A 13,133-nucleotide genomic window follows, 5' to 3' on the forward strand; every position below is an offset into this window, starting at 1 on the left:
CTATCTATCTATCTATCTATCTATCTATCTATCTATCTATCTATCTATCTATCTATCTTTCTGTCTGTCTATTTATATATAACATATATGTGATATGTATATAATAATAAAGCATTATAAATAATAATAATAAAATATCCTCTTAGCAGTTTAATTATATTAGCTCAATGGTAATAAAATATAAAAGCATTACTCATGTATTACATAGGGTATATAATCGATTCCTTCCCAGATCCAACTCCTTCCAAAGTTAGAAACTATTTCTAGGCTTAGAGTTTCTTCCTCTTTTCCCTTCTCTCATCTCCCAGGCCTAGAGAGCCAGAACTAACCTGAAAGTTCAAAGTCTTAATCATTTATGCTCCCCATCAAAGGGAGAGGGACACTTGCAGTTAATTCATGATTCATTCAGAAAGAGTTGTGGGGAAACTTCAGAGACCCTCAAGGTTGCAGCTGCACCAGCAAACAGGATGGCAAGATACCAAATTCTAAGGTCTAAGAAACATTACTCCCTCAGTATCTACAACTTCACTGTTTCACTCTGTCCTTCTAACCCTGCCTCGCCATCCCGCACTGAAATGGACTGCCAATAAAATGCCTCAGAGATTAACAACCACACGGCATTCATGCCTGATTGTCATAAATCTAACTTTTGAGAGTGTCAGGAACTGGAATAGCCTTTCTATTTCTTTAGGTCCCTTTCTCATTTTCACCTTAAATCTCTGATCTGCCTGTGAAGACCCATCTTTGCAGGGAAGAATTGATACTTGTAGACTCCTAGGCCAGAGTAGACCTCGTGGTGGGAAAATCAATGATGTCTAGGTTTGGGTCTGCCTGCTTGTCTCCAGTTAGAAGTTTCACTAGACTGCTACTCTACCATCTTGACTCTGCCTCAACTCCTACTGTGTCTGAAATATTGTCCTTGTCTAGTGGAGCTAGAAGGGAGGAAAGAATACAAAAGAAACAGAAACAACTACCCTTAAAAATCACTAAGGAAAATACTGGTACCTAAGGCAAGCCAGTCTCTTTGGGTAGGCCTTAGTATCCTCATTTGTAAAAATAAAGAGCTGGACTGGATGACATCTGAGGTCCTTACCAGCTCTAAATCTAAGCTCTAACTGGTCAGCCGACTTACAGTCACATGTACAAACACAAGAGCCAGTATAACTGCTGCAATGGGAGACCCAGTGAAAAAACTCAGATTTTGAAGAGAATCTGTAACTATAGAAGTATAGGGAGGGAAGTAGCAGGGAAACACAAGGATTGCTTAGGGGGCAGACCCCAAGACAGACTATCATGCAGGACTAGTCTCGGTATATGATAATCTCGTTATATAATAGTCTCTTCTGCCTCAAAATAACTTAATTCTAGCCCTTGAATTTTTTTTCACTTTGACTTATTACACTGCTTTATATTCTACCAGTTAAAGATCTTTTGGGTTACCAGGCCTCATCTTTTAAAAATATAAATACTCGTGGAAGTCTCACACATAATAGTAGGAACTCATTCAAACAAATTGCTTTTCTCTTAACCACTAGTTTAAAAAAAAAGCTTCCCATACTGAGGGAATAGGAGTTTTGATTGGGGGCAAGGAAAAGGAAGATAATTCTGGAGCATGGGGTACTTTAGGGGCAGAGCAGATTAGGGTAGGGTGCTACAGAGGGGAGAAGCTCAGAGCAGCTTTACAGCAAAGGCAATCTCTAGGTGTAGTGAGAAAGACACTATAAGATAGGAGAGGGATGCAGAAATGGAGGTAGAAAGATGCCTACAATTTTTTACTATTTCAAACTTTTTTCCTGTAATCCAGCAGGAAAGGGAAAATACTTCCCTCCTATACCACATAATACTTGCTCCCAGAACCCAAAATCAGGCTAGAACTATTAGCACCAGTTATCTCATAGAAGGTAAGTTCTGGAATGACCTTAAAGGGCATCTAGTCCAATTACCTGATATAAGAGAGGAAGAAATTCAGGCCAGAGGGTAAATAAACTAAGATAAAACAGCTAATCCCGACCATATATAAATAAGACCATTAAAAATGGTCTTTTCTTGATACCAAGCCCATTACTCTTTTCTCCTATACCACCTCAGGGCGTTGCCAGGGAACTAAGGAGCCAATCTGATACAGGAATCTTTTCCCAGGCATCACTGAATATAGCTACATTTGTGAAAACCAGTACCTAGAGAATGAGAATTTCAAGCACAAGGTAGGCCAGGTATGAGGCTTCTGGCCCAGGAAAGGACATTTATTTGGGAAATATCTCCTGGGACAGGAAAAGGATTTCCTGAAGATGCAGACAGGGCAAATGTTGAATAAGTTTCCTTATCCTCTCTTCAATGAATTCTTTGGCCTCTTCCCACAGAACATCCCAGGGCTGCTGGCCTTTTGACCTCCAGGAATTTCTCCTTGGCTTTAACTCCATTTTCACAGGCCTCTGGGTTAAAAGTTTTCTCAATTATCCTGAACTCTTAAGAATTCAGACTGTTCTTTATTTAAAGTTCATACAAAAAACCCAACAACCAAACTTCTCCCTAATTGCCACAGCCTTAATAATGATATAAATAATATATCTAAAACATTTTATGTATTTAGTATGTCATACTTTTGAAAAGTGCTTTCTCTCTTCTATTTCATTTGATTCTCATAGCAAGTCTGAGAGGTAGGTATTATTAATTCCATTTTACAGAGGAGGAAACTGAGACTTAGAGAAAGTACATGACTTGCTCGACACAACTGCTTGGGGGCACATCTGGACCTGGTCCAGCGTTCTTTCCATTCTCAGAGACAGAGTGATGTAGTAGTGGAAAAAATGCTGGATTCAGAGTCAGAAGAGCCCTGACTTTGAATCTTGCCTCTGATATGAGCTGTGTGAATTTTAGACAAGTCTCTTAAATTCTATGAGCCAGTTTCTCACTTGTAAGATGTGGATAATAATGCACATAGTACCTACCTCACAGGGTTGTTATGAAGGTTGCTTTTTTTTTTTAAAGGTAATGAATGTGTTCTTTGTAAACCTTAAAGCATTATATGTATGTTAGTTATTATTATCCTCTCAGGACCTGAATTCCAACTTGTCTGTTCCTTGGGAAATGCCTCTAGTGCTCTGGTTCCTTGACTTCTGGTTGAGTACTTCTCATTTGAAAGCACTGTGGATTAGTTTGTTCAGGGAAGGCTTCATGAAATTAAAGGTGGAATTTGAGTGGGGCTTTGAAGAATGGATAGATCATAGATATAGGGAAAGGAGAGGTTAAATGACATGAGAATACCATAGGCAAAGACTGGGAGGTGGGAATGTGAAAGGCACGTTACAGGACCAGTACTAGTCTGGTTGGAATGAAGGTTTGTATATGGTGAAGGAAGTAACAAGGAGAATTGCTATTCTGGGTCTGATTCTGACCGGTAAAAAAGAAGAAGCTGGTTGTAAAAGTAGAAATGATGGCAACCTTGGAGGGAGGCGATGACTTGAAGAGAAGAAATCTGGGCATAGTATGATTATATCCTAGATTTTGAAAGAATGGGTTTCAAAAAGTTTAAAGAAGGGAGAAATAGGACCCAATGGCCTAAAATTAGAATTCGAATTCCAATGGCCTAAGAGGAATGAAGTACTCTCTAAAATAAAATTCTGGTGATATAAGAACAATTTCGATGATTAAGAAAAGAAGAATCTGTCTAAAGAGACTAATATGGATGCAGAATGAATTCATGGGCCATATTAGAGAGACTTCAAAATTATAATGATAATTACTATTATTATTATTAATACTAGTTTAATTTGACAAGTATTAACAAATTGAATATTTCCTTATATAAACAAGAGAAAAAGAGGATTATATATGTGATCATGGAACATTATTACTTTAAAAAATATATTAAATTTATCATAGTAATTGTGACACTTTCCGTTTGTCTGGGTGCCATTCTGAACTTCCTTCTGCTCTCTTTCTACTGTTTTTGTTTCATTGTAACTCCCTGTAACTTCCCTCTCCCTCTTAAAAAAGTTTTCTATTATAGCAACTAAATCTGGTCAAGCAAAATAAGTGCTCATATCTACTTTCACAGGGCTCCAAGTTTTCCAAATTACCCTAAACTCTAAGAATCCTTAAAGTTCATCCTTAAAAAAATTGCAAAATAAGTCTCTTTGCACCATCTAGTATATCACCTCTCTGCCAAATGTTGGGATGTGTGATTCATCATTAGTGCTCTGGATTTGTGTTTGGCTCTTACATCAATCACACAGATCTTGAACCTTTTGCAGTTGTTTTCCTTTTTAAGTCGTCATTGTTTAAATTGTTCTCTCGATTCTTCTCACCTTACTCTACATTAATTTTTACAAATTCTTCCAGGTTATCTGAAATTATCCCTTTCCTTATTTTTTATGGCTCAATAATATTCCATTACACGCACATATAATTTGTTCAGCCATTACCCAATGGATTGGCACTTATTTTGTTTCCAGGTTTTTTTGTTTGTTTGTTTTTGTTCTGTTTTGTTTTGTTTTTTTGTTACCACAAAAGTATTGCTATAAATAATTTTGAACATATGGGTCCTTTCCGTTTAGGATCTCTTGGGAGTAAAATCCTAGTAGTGGTATCTCTGAGTCAAAGGATATATTCATAGATTAGAAACTTTTGAGTATAGTTCCAAATTGCTCACCAGAATGCATCAATTTATGGTTCCATTAGTGGTGCATTAGTATGTCCATTATCCCATGGCCCCTCCAATAATTTTCATTATTTGTTTTTGTTGTCTTTGCCAATCTGGTAACTGTAAGGTAGAACCCTGGGGTTGTTTCAATTTGGATTACTCTAATTATTAGTGATTTTAAGTACCATTGTTTCAATTGTTTCATTATAACTCCCTGTAACTTCCCTCTCCCTCTCAAAAAAGTTTTCTTCATCAATATCATTGTCAATAACATTGTCAATAACTTGTCTTTCTTCTTTGGAGAACTGCCTTTTCATAGCTTTTGACCATACATATTTGAGGAATGGCTTTTATATTTGAATTAATTCCCTAAATAATCTTGTATTTCAGACATTTACCAGAGAAAAATGCTGCAAAGGATTTTTCCACCTAGAAAATTGGTTTTTTCTCATTCTAAATACAGTGCAGGCACTTGTCAATTTTATGCAATGAGAATTGTCCATTTCATTTCCTCTGATCCTCTCCAACCTTCATTTGGTCAAGAACTCTTCTCTAGCTGTACTTGTGAAAAGTATTTCCTTCCATAGTCCTCTAATTTATGATATGGTATTTTTTTCACTACCATTATTTTTTTATTAATTTATTTTGATTGATCAACAATCACTTCCATAAGCTTTTGAGTTTCAAATATTTCTCCCCCTCCCTCCCCACCTCCCTCCCTAATACTGCCTGCAATCTGATATAGGCTATACATATACATTCCTATTAAACATATTTTCACATTAGTGATGTTATAAGTAAGAATTAGAACTAATAGAAGGAACCATCAGAAAGAAGAAACAAAACACAACAGAAGAAAAAAATAGCAAAAATATGCTTCAATCTGCATTCAAACTTCATAGTTCTTTCTTTAGATGTGGATAGCATTTTCCGTCATGAGGCTTTTGAAGATGTCTTAGATCCTTGTATTGCTGAGAAGGGTTAAGTCTATCAGTATGAGTCATCGCAGAACGTGGCTGTTACTGTGGTGCAACATTCTCCTGGTTCTGCTCACTTCACTCAGCATCAAACCATAAAAGTCTTTCCAGGTTTTTCTGAAATCTGTTTGCTCATCATTTCTTGTAGCACAATAGTATTCTACTACATTCATATATCACATTCACAGTTATGATTACTATTGTGTCTTTCTCTCCACCCTTCCCACCCCCCTTATGCTTTTCTTCCTCCTTTCTCCTTTTCCCTCCTCACTAATGTTTTGCTTTCACCCACCGCCTCCCTCAGTCCCACCTCTCTTCTATGAGCCCCCTCCCTTTTCTTCCCCTTTACCCTTACTACTTTTTCCCTCCCTTCTATCCCCTCTCCCTTTTCTTTCCCCTTTTCCCTCCTACTGCTTATAGGGCAAGTTAGATTTCTATACCTAACTAATTATGCTATTCCCTTCTTGAGCCGAATCTGATGAGAGTAAGATTCAAACAATGCTCATCTCCCTCCCTTCTTTCCCTCTGCTGTAATAGGTTTTTGTGCCTTTTCCTGTAATGTAATTTACCCTTGTCTGTCTCCTCCTTTCCTTTTCTCTCAGCACATTTTCTTAGATCAGATTATCCACTTACTTGAATCCATTTAACCCACTTGATTAGATTTTTTTTATCATTACATCAAAGTCAATTTATTTCTCCCCCCCCCATTATGTATGCCCCTTTAACATGGTGTAATAACAATACAGTTCTCAAGAGTTACAAGTGTCATCTTCTCTTGCAGGGATGTAAACAGTTTGCCCTTATTAACAATATGTTGTTTCTTTCTGTCCTATTTACCTTTTTATGTCTCTCTTGAGCCTAGTATTTGAAGACCAAATTTTCTGTTGAGCTCTGGTCTTTTTATCAGGAAGGTATGGAAGTCCCCTATTTCATTGAATATCCATCTCCTCCCCTGAAAGATCATGTTCATTTTCACTGGGTAGTTGATCCTTGGTTGTAATCCAAGTTCCTTTGTCTTACGGAATATCATATTCCATGCCGTATGGTCTTTTAATGTAGAAGCTGTAAGGTCCTAAGTAATCCTGACTGTGGTTCCATGATATTTAAATTGTTTCTTTCTGGCTGCTTGTAGTATTTTTTTTTTTGACCTGGTTATTTTGGAATTTGGCGACTATATTCCTTGTTATTTTCAGTTTGGGATCTCTTTCAGGAGGTGTTCGGTGGATTCTTTCCATGGCTATAGACGGGGCAGTTTCCTTTGATGATTTCCTGAAAGATACTATCCAGGCTATTTTTTTCATTGTGATTTTCAGGTAGACCAATAATTTTTAAATTGTCTCTCCTAGATTGATTTTCCAGGTCAGTTGTTTTACCAATGAGGTATTTTACATTTTCATATATTTTTTCATTCTTTTGTTTCTTGACTGATTCTTGTTCTCTCAGAGAGTCATTAGCTTCTATTTGCCCAATTCTAATTTTTAGCAAATTGTTTTCTTCTATTAGATTTTGTACCTCCTTCCCCATTTGGCCAATTGTATTTTTTAGGGACTTGTTTTCTTCAGTGTGCTTTTTTTTTCCCAGTTGGCCAATTGTATTTTTTAAGGAATTGTTTTCTACAGTTAATTTTTGTCCTTCCTTTTTCAGGCTATTGACTCTTTCTTTCATACCTCTCATTTCTTTTCCCATTTTTTCTCCTACCTCTCTCATTTGACTTTTAAAATCCTTCTTGATCTCTTCTAAGAAGGTTTTTTGGGCTTCAGACCAGTTCATACTCCCTTTTGAGGTTCCAGATGTGAGTTCATCAACAATGTTGTCCTCTTCAGAATTTCTGCCTTGATCTTCACTCTTCCCATAATAAGAATCTATCATACATTTCTTTTTGCTCATGGTGTTTGCTTATTTCCTGGCCTTTAAAGAGATTGAGCTCTCCTGCAGGGGAGCAGAGGGCACTGACCCAAGCTTCTTGTGTTGGGAGCCTAGGCCTTTGTGCGCTGGGACCTCCAGTGTTGGCAGTTGGAGGCTGTAGGGTTCTGGCAGCTTACTTGGTGTTGGGCTGGAATCAGCAACACTGGAACTTTAAGGGTAGGATTGGGTAGTATGGTTCCTGGAGATTTCCTGCTCACCTGGGTCTTTCCTTCCTTTCTCTTTCTTCAGCTCCTTTCAGATGGATGTTGTAGGGTGTTTATCCACCTGGGGCCCCTTGGAGCACTGCTTCCCTTAGTTTTGCTGAGGCCCTCTTACTCCGCCATCTTGGCTCCCAGAAGTGGAAGTCATGATATGGTATTTTTACATCTAAGTTGTATCTATTTTGGACTTTATTATGCACATGGTGTGAGATGTTACTCAAAACCTAACTGCTGCCAGACTGCTTTCTAGTTTTTCCAGTTTTTTTTCTCCCAAATACTGAGTCCTTATCCCAGTAATTAGAGTCCTTGGATTTATTGAACACTATGTCATTACATTCAATTGTTTATGGGTCTTATGTATCTAATCTGTTCTACTGATCAACTTTTGCACTTTTTAACCAGTACCACATAATTCTGATGGTTACTGCTCTGTAGTATAGTCTGATATGTGATACCACTAGATGTTGCTGTTGTTTTCTTTCTACTTTTTCTTTATGATTTCCCTTGATATTCTTGACCTTCTGTCCCCTCAAATTGATTATATCACTATTTTGACTGGTTACATAAAGTAATCCTTTGGTGTTTTGATTGGCATGGCATTGAATCAACAAATTAAATTAAGTATTATTGTTATGTTTATTGTGCTGGCACAGCTCAACAATGAGCAATTAATATCTTTCCAGTTACTGAAGTCTTTATTTCTGTAGAATGCTTTATAGTTGTATTCATATAATTCCTCTTTTGAAGGTGGGCTCCCAAAATATTTTATATGGTCTGTTGTGATTTTGAAAGGAATTTCTTTTTCCTATTTCTTCTTGCTGGATTTAGTTGAGAGTATACAGATAGATTCATGATTTTTATGTGGACTTGTTTTTATCCTGATACTTTACTGAAACTAATTTTTCAGCTAATTTTTAGTTGACTCTTCAGAGTTCTCTAAGTAACCCAACATGTCATCTACAAAAAGCAATACCGTTTCCCCTTTGCCTGTACTTCTATCTTTAGTTTCTTTTTTCTCGTCTCATTGCTATAGTTAACATTTCAAGAACTATGTCAAATAAAAGTGGTGACAATGAGACCCAAAAATACACTCCAAGGTGTTCTTATTCCATTCCACTCATATTGGTAAGTTGGGTTCCCAGAGTGCAGTTGGTGAAATCTCTTTCTCAGGGTTCTAAGTGTACCACTGAGGAATTAGAGGTGTGTTTTTAATGTTATCACCTTGAGTCCCCATTCTGATGTATTCCTTCCAATATCTATTACCAGTTACAGTTAGCACATCCATTTTGTCATCATTTGACTGAGAAATAAGTGTTCCATTGTCTTTTAATCAATTAGATTTTAGAAGGGAATATTAATGATAAGACAGCCTTTTATTATTTTTTTAATATTTTTACTTCATTATTTATTGAAGGTAAGGATCAACAGTTTTCTTTCTTTGCATTGTCTGTTTTGTTATTTTATCCCTTCAGGACTTTTTATCTTCCATGGTGACATTCAGCTAATCTAATGATCTGGTTAGTTGTCCTTAATCCTTTTTTTTTTTTTTATAGGCAATTGGGGTCAAGTGACTTGCCCAGGGCCACACAGCTAGTAAGTGTCAAGTGTTTGGTCTGAGGCCGGATTTGAACTCAAGTCCTCCTGATTTCAGGGCTGGTGTTTGTCTTTCATTCTTCAAAAGGACCAAAATGACATCACTATGTTAGAGTCCTATTACAGTATGTCTGATCAGACCAATGCAAACTTGGCATGCTCTACCACAGGTCAGGCACAAATAGTCCATATGAACATTTGGGGTGGATTCTCTAAATTAGCACATCTTGTGTTTCTTTTGAGCTACTTCAATTCTGCTTTGCTCATAGTGCACAGCATCTTCTCTGATGAGGGCATGCCATGCTGAATGGTCCCATGCCAGTGTCTCCCATGTCACACAATCTATTCCAAAGTTCTTAAGGGAGACCTTGAGAGTGTCCCTGTATAACTTTTTCTGACCATCATGTGAGCACTTACCTGATGTGAGTTCTCCATAAAACAGTCTTTTTGACAAGTGTATGTTTGGCTTTCAAAAAACATGGTCAGCCCATCAGAGTTGTGCTCTCTACAGTAGAGTTTGAATGCTTGGCAGTTTAGTTTAAGAAAGAACTTCCATCCCCAGTACCTTATCCTGCTAGGTAATCTTCAGAATCTTTCTAAGATAATTCAAATGGAAACAATTCAGTTTTCTGGCATGGCACTGGTATAGTGTCCAGGTTTCATAGGCATACAACAATGAGGTCAGCACAAAGATTCTGTAGACCTTCAGTTTGGTAGCCAGACTACTACCTCTACTCTTCCATTCTTTCCTTCAGAGTCTCCCAAACACTGAACTAGTTCTCTCAATGTGTGTGTCAACCTCATTATCAATGTGTATATCCCTGGAAAGTATACTGCCAAGGTAAGTGAACCTTAGCTCCCCAGTATTCAAAACTTCTCCATTTGCTGCAACTGATGAATGTGAGAGGATAAGTCTATGATCAGTCCAGCACTCTGTACCACACATTGCCTTCATCACTCTCACATCCTTTCTGTCTCTTCTCCTTACAATCACATAGTCTGTTAAATGCCAATGTTTGCTGTGAGGGTGCATCCACAAAGTTTTATTACATTTAGGGAAGTAGAAGACAGTGTTGGTGATGAGAAGGTCATGAGATGCACAAGTCTTCAGTATCAAGTGACTATTGTTGTTGCTGTTTCCAACTCCATTCCTCCCTAGAACTCCCTGCCATGTCTGGTAGTCTGAGCCTACTCTAGCATTAAAGTCACCCAGAATTAGAGGCTTGTCCACTTTTTGCACATTGATGAAAGAGTCTCCAGGTCTTCATAAAATTTTTCTTTGACTTCATCAGGGCTTGTCATGGTGGGAGCATAGAAACTGATGATGGTGGCATAGTGTTTTCCTGCAAGTGGCAATCACATTATCATAAGCCTGTCATTCACTTCTTTTGGCAGCCATACAAGCTTGTTGACTAGATTAGTTTTGATTGTAAAACCTACACCAACTTCACAGTGCCACTCCAGAAAAACATGTATCCTGTTCCAACTTCAGTAAGCTAGCCTTTATTTGCTAACCTTGTTTCACTCAGGGCTGCTATTTGGATGCAAAACCTGCTGTGTTCTCTTGCAACAAGAGCTGTTTACCTTTCAGATTTATTAGATTTTGTGTTGTCCATAACTATGTGCACATTCTATGTACCGATAGTGAATTAAATCATCTTTGGAGAAGTTTTTGTACTTTTTTGCGTTTCAACTGCAGGGTGGGATCGCCGCCTGCTGCGGTAATCAGGTCAGGATTGGGTAAAGCAGACAACTTTTAAAGCACCTTTCCTAGCCCCTTCCTCACACAAGGAGGTGAGTGGTGGGATCCTTAAAAGACTGCTCAGACACCCACGTCCCACTGCTGCTCCCAATGAGAAGACGACCCTATGGCTTGGGCTGCCTGTGTGCAGGATTGTGACTACAGTTCCTAGTGTATCCACACCTGCTGCTTTGTCACTTGTCTGTTGCCACAGGACTTTGAGATAGGTAAAAATAGTAAAAATGGTATGTATGATGTATTTTAATACATGCATAAAGTGGATTTAAATGAGGCAGAGTTGCATGAAGTCTTCAGCCTCACTCTCTCTTCCAGAGTCATCATAGTCCAGTGACAGGACAGAGTCAAGACAACTGGTGATGGCTCCAGATGTAGTGGATGACCTTGGAGTCTTCGATGTCTAACCAAGCTCTAAGTGCTCCATAGAGCCTACTTCAGATGCTTTGATGGCTATTGGAACAAATTGTTCTCATCTGCCCATTCCACCAGGGGAAGTCTTCACATGCTTGGAGTAGATACACCCCAACTCATTAATGGGTTTGAGACCCCTCGGTTACCCTCAACCTCATTTGGCCCATCTGCCAAAATGGTTTACCAAGGTGTGGCTCCTGTTCATGCTTCAGCTTTTGGAGCCATAGGTGAGAAAGTTAGATGGATCAGGTGGACACCAAAGGTGGAAAGCAGCCCTGAAAAGGGCTCAGTAGCCCTCACACCAGAGCTACTAGTCTTCCCTGAATGCACCCTACACTCTTAATCTATGTTAATGTACTACTGGGTTAGAAAGAAGAGACTTGGGGTTTTGTTTTGTTTTGTTTTGTTTTTGTCCCAGGAAATATGCATTTTAACTGTGGCCTTCTGGAGACAGTGCTTCTGATTTGTCTACTTAAGAAAGAATGATCAGTTACGGGAAATTCTTCAGTGATAAATATATTAGGTCAGACGGGACTTTTTGTCTTTCTGCACTCTTTCTGTCTTGGTGACTTCATCAGTTTCCACGAGTTTAATTATCATCTTTAGGCAGATGACTCTCGCTTCTATACATCCAGTCCCATACTCTCCTAAGTCCCAGGACTGCTTATTGGACATCGTAAAGGAGATGTCCCAGAGACATCTCAAACTCAAATGTCCAAAGCAAAAGTCATTATCATTCCCACAAACTAAGCTGCCTTCCAAACTTCCCTATTTCTATTGAAGATACCACTATTATTGCAGTCTCCCAGGTGTTCCTTGGTGTTCCTCAATTCCTCACTTTCTCTAACTCTCCTTCACTCTACATATCCAATCAGTTGACAAATCTTTGTGTTTATAATTGCCAATATCTCTTCTATTTGGCCCTCTCTCTATTTACACAGCCTCTACCTTCGTTCATTTCATCCTCACCGCTCTCTTAGAATATTGCAATGGCCTCCTAATCAGTCTCCTTGCCTCACATCTCTCTTCATTCCAATCTATCTGTAACAGAGCTGCCAAAGTGATTTTCTTTAAGCACAGATCTGATGGTATCGTTACCCTTCTCAAAAAACTCCAGTGACTCTACGTTACTTCTAGGATAAAACATAAACTCCTCTGTTTGGTTTTAAAGTCCTTCATAACCTGGGCCCAACCTTTCTAGCCTTTTAAAAATGGCACTCCTTCCCACACTCCCTGTCCCAGCCTTCTCTCTGTACCTCATACACAACCTTCCATTTCCCATTTGCATGCCTTCGCACTCTTCCCCTATGCCTGAAATGCACTCCCTCCTTTATTTTCCTCTCATAGAATCTACCTCTTCCCTGAAGATGCAGTCCAAGCATCCCCTTCAACATGAAGACTTTCTTGATTCCAACTATTAATGACTTCCCTCCCTTTCTAACTAACTTGTATTTATTTTGTTCTGTATGTGTTTATTTTGTATATGCTTACATATGGATATGTTGTCTTCCCCAATGGAATGTAAGTTCCTCAAGAGTGTAGGAATTATTTCATTGTATTTGTATTCCCAGCACCCAACCCAGTGCCTAGCCTATAGTAGATAATTAATAAATGTTTATTAATGA

Source organism: Vombatus ursinus, unplaced genomic scaffold (genome assembly GCF_900497805.2).
Source record: "Vombatus ursinus unplaced genomic scaffold, bare-nosed wombat genome assembly UNPS02007344.1, whole genome shotgun sequence".
NCBI lineage: Eukaryota > Metazoa > Chordata > Mammalia > Diprotodontia > Vombatidae > Vombatus > Vombatus ursinus.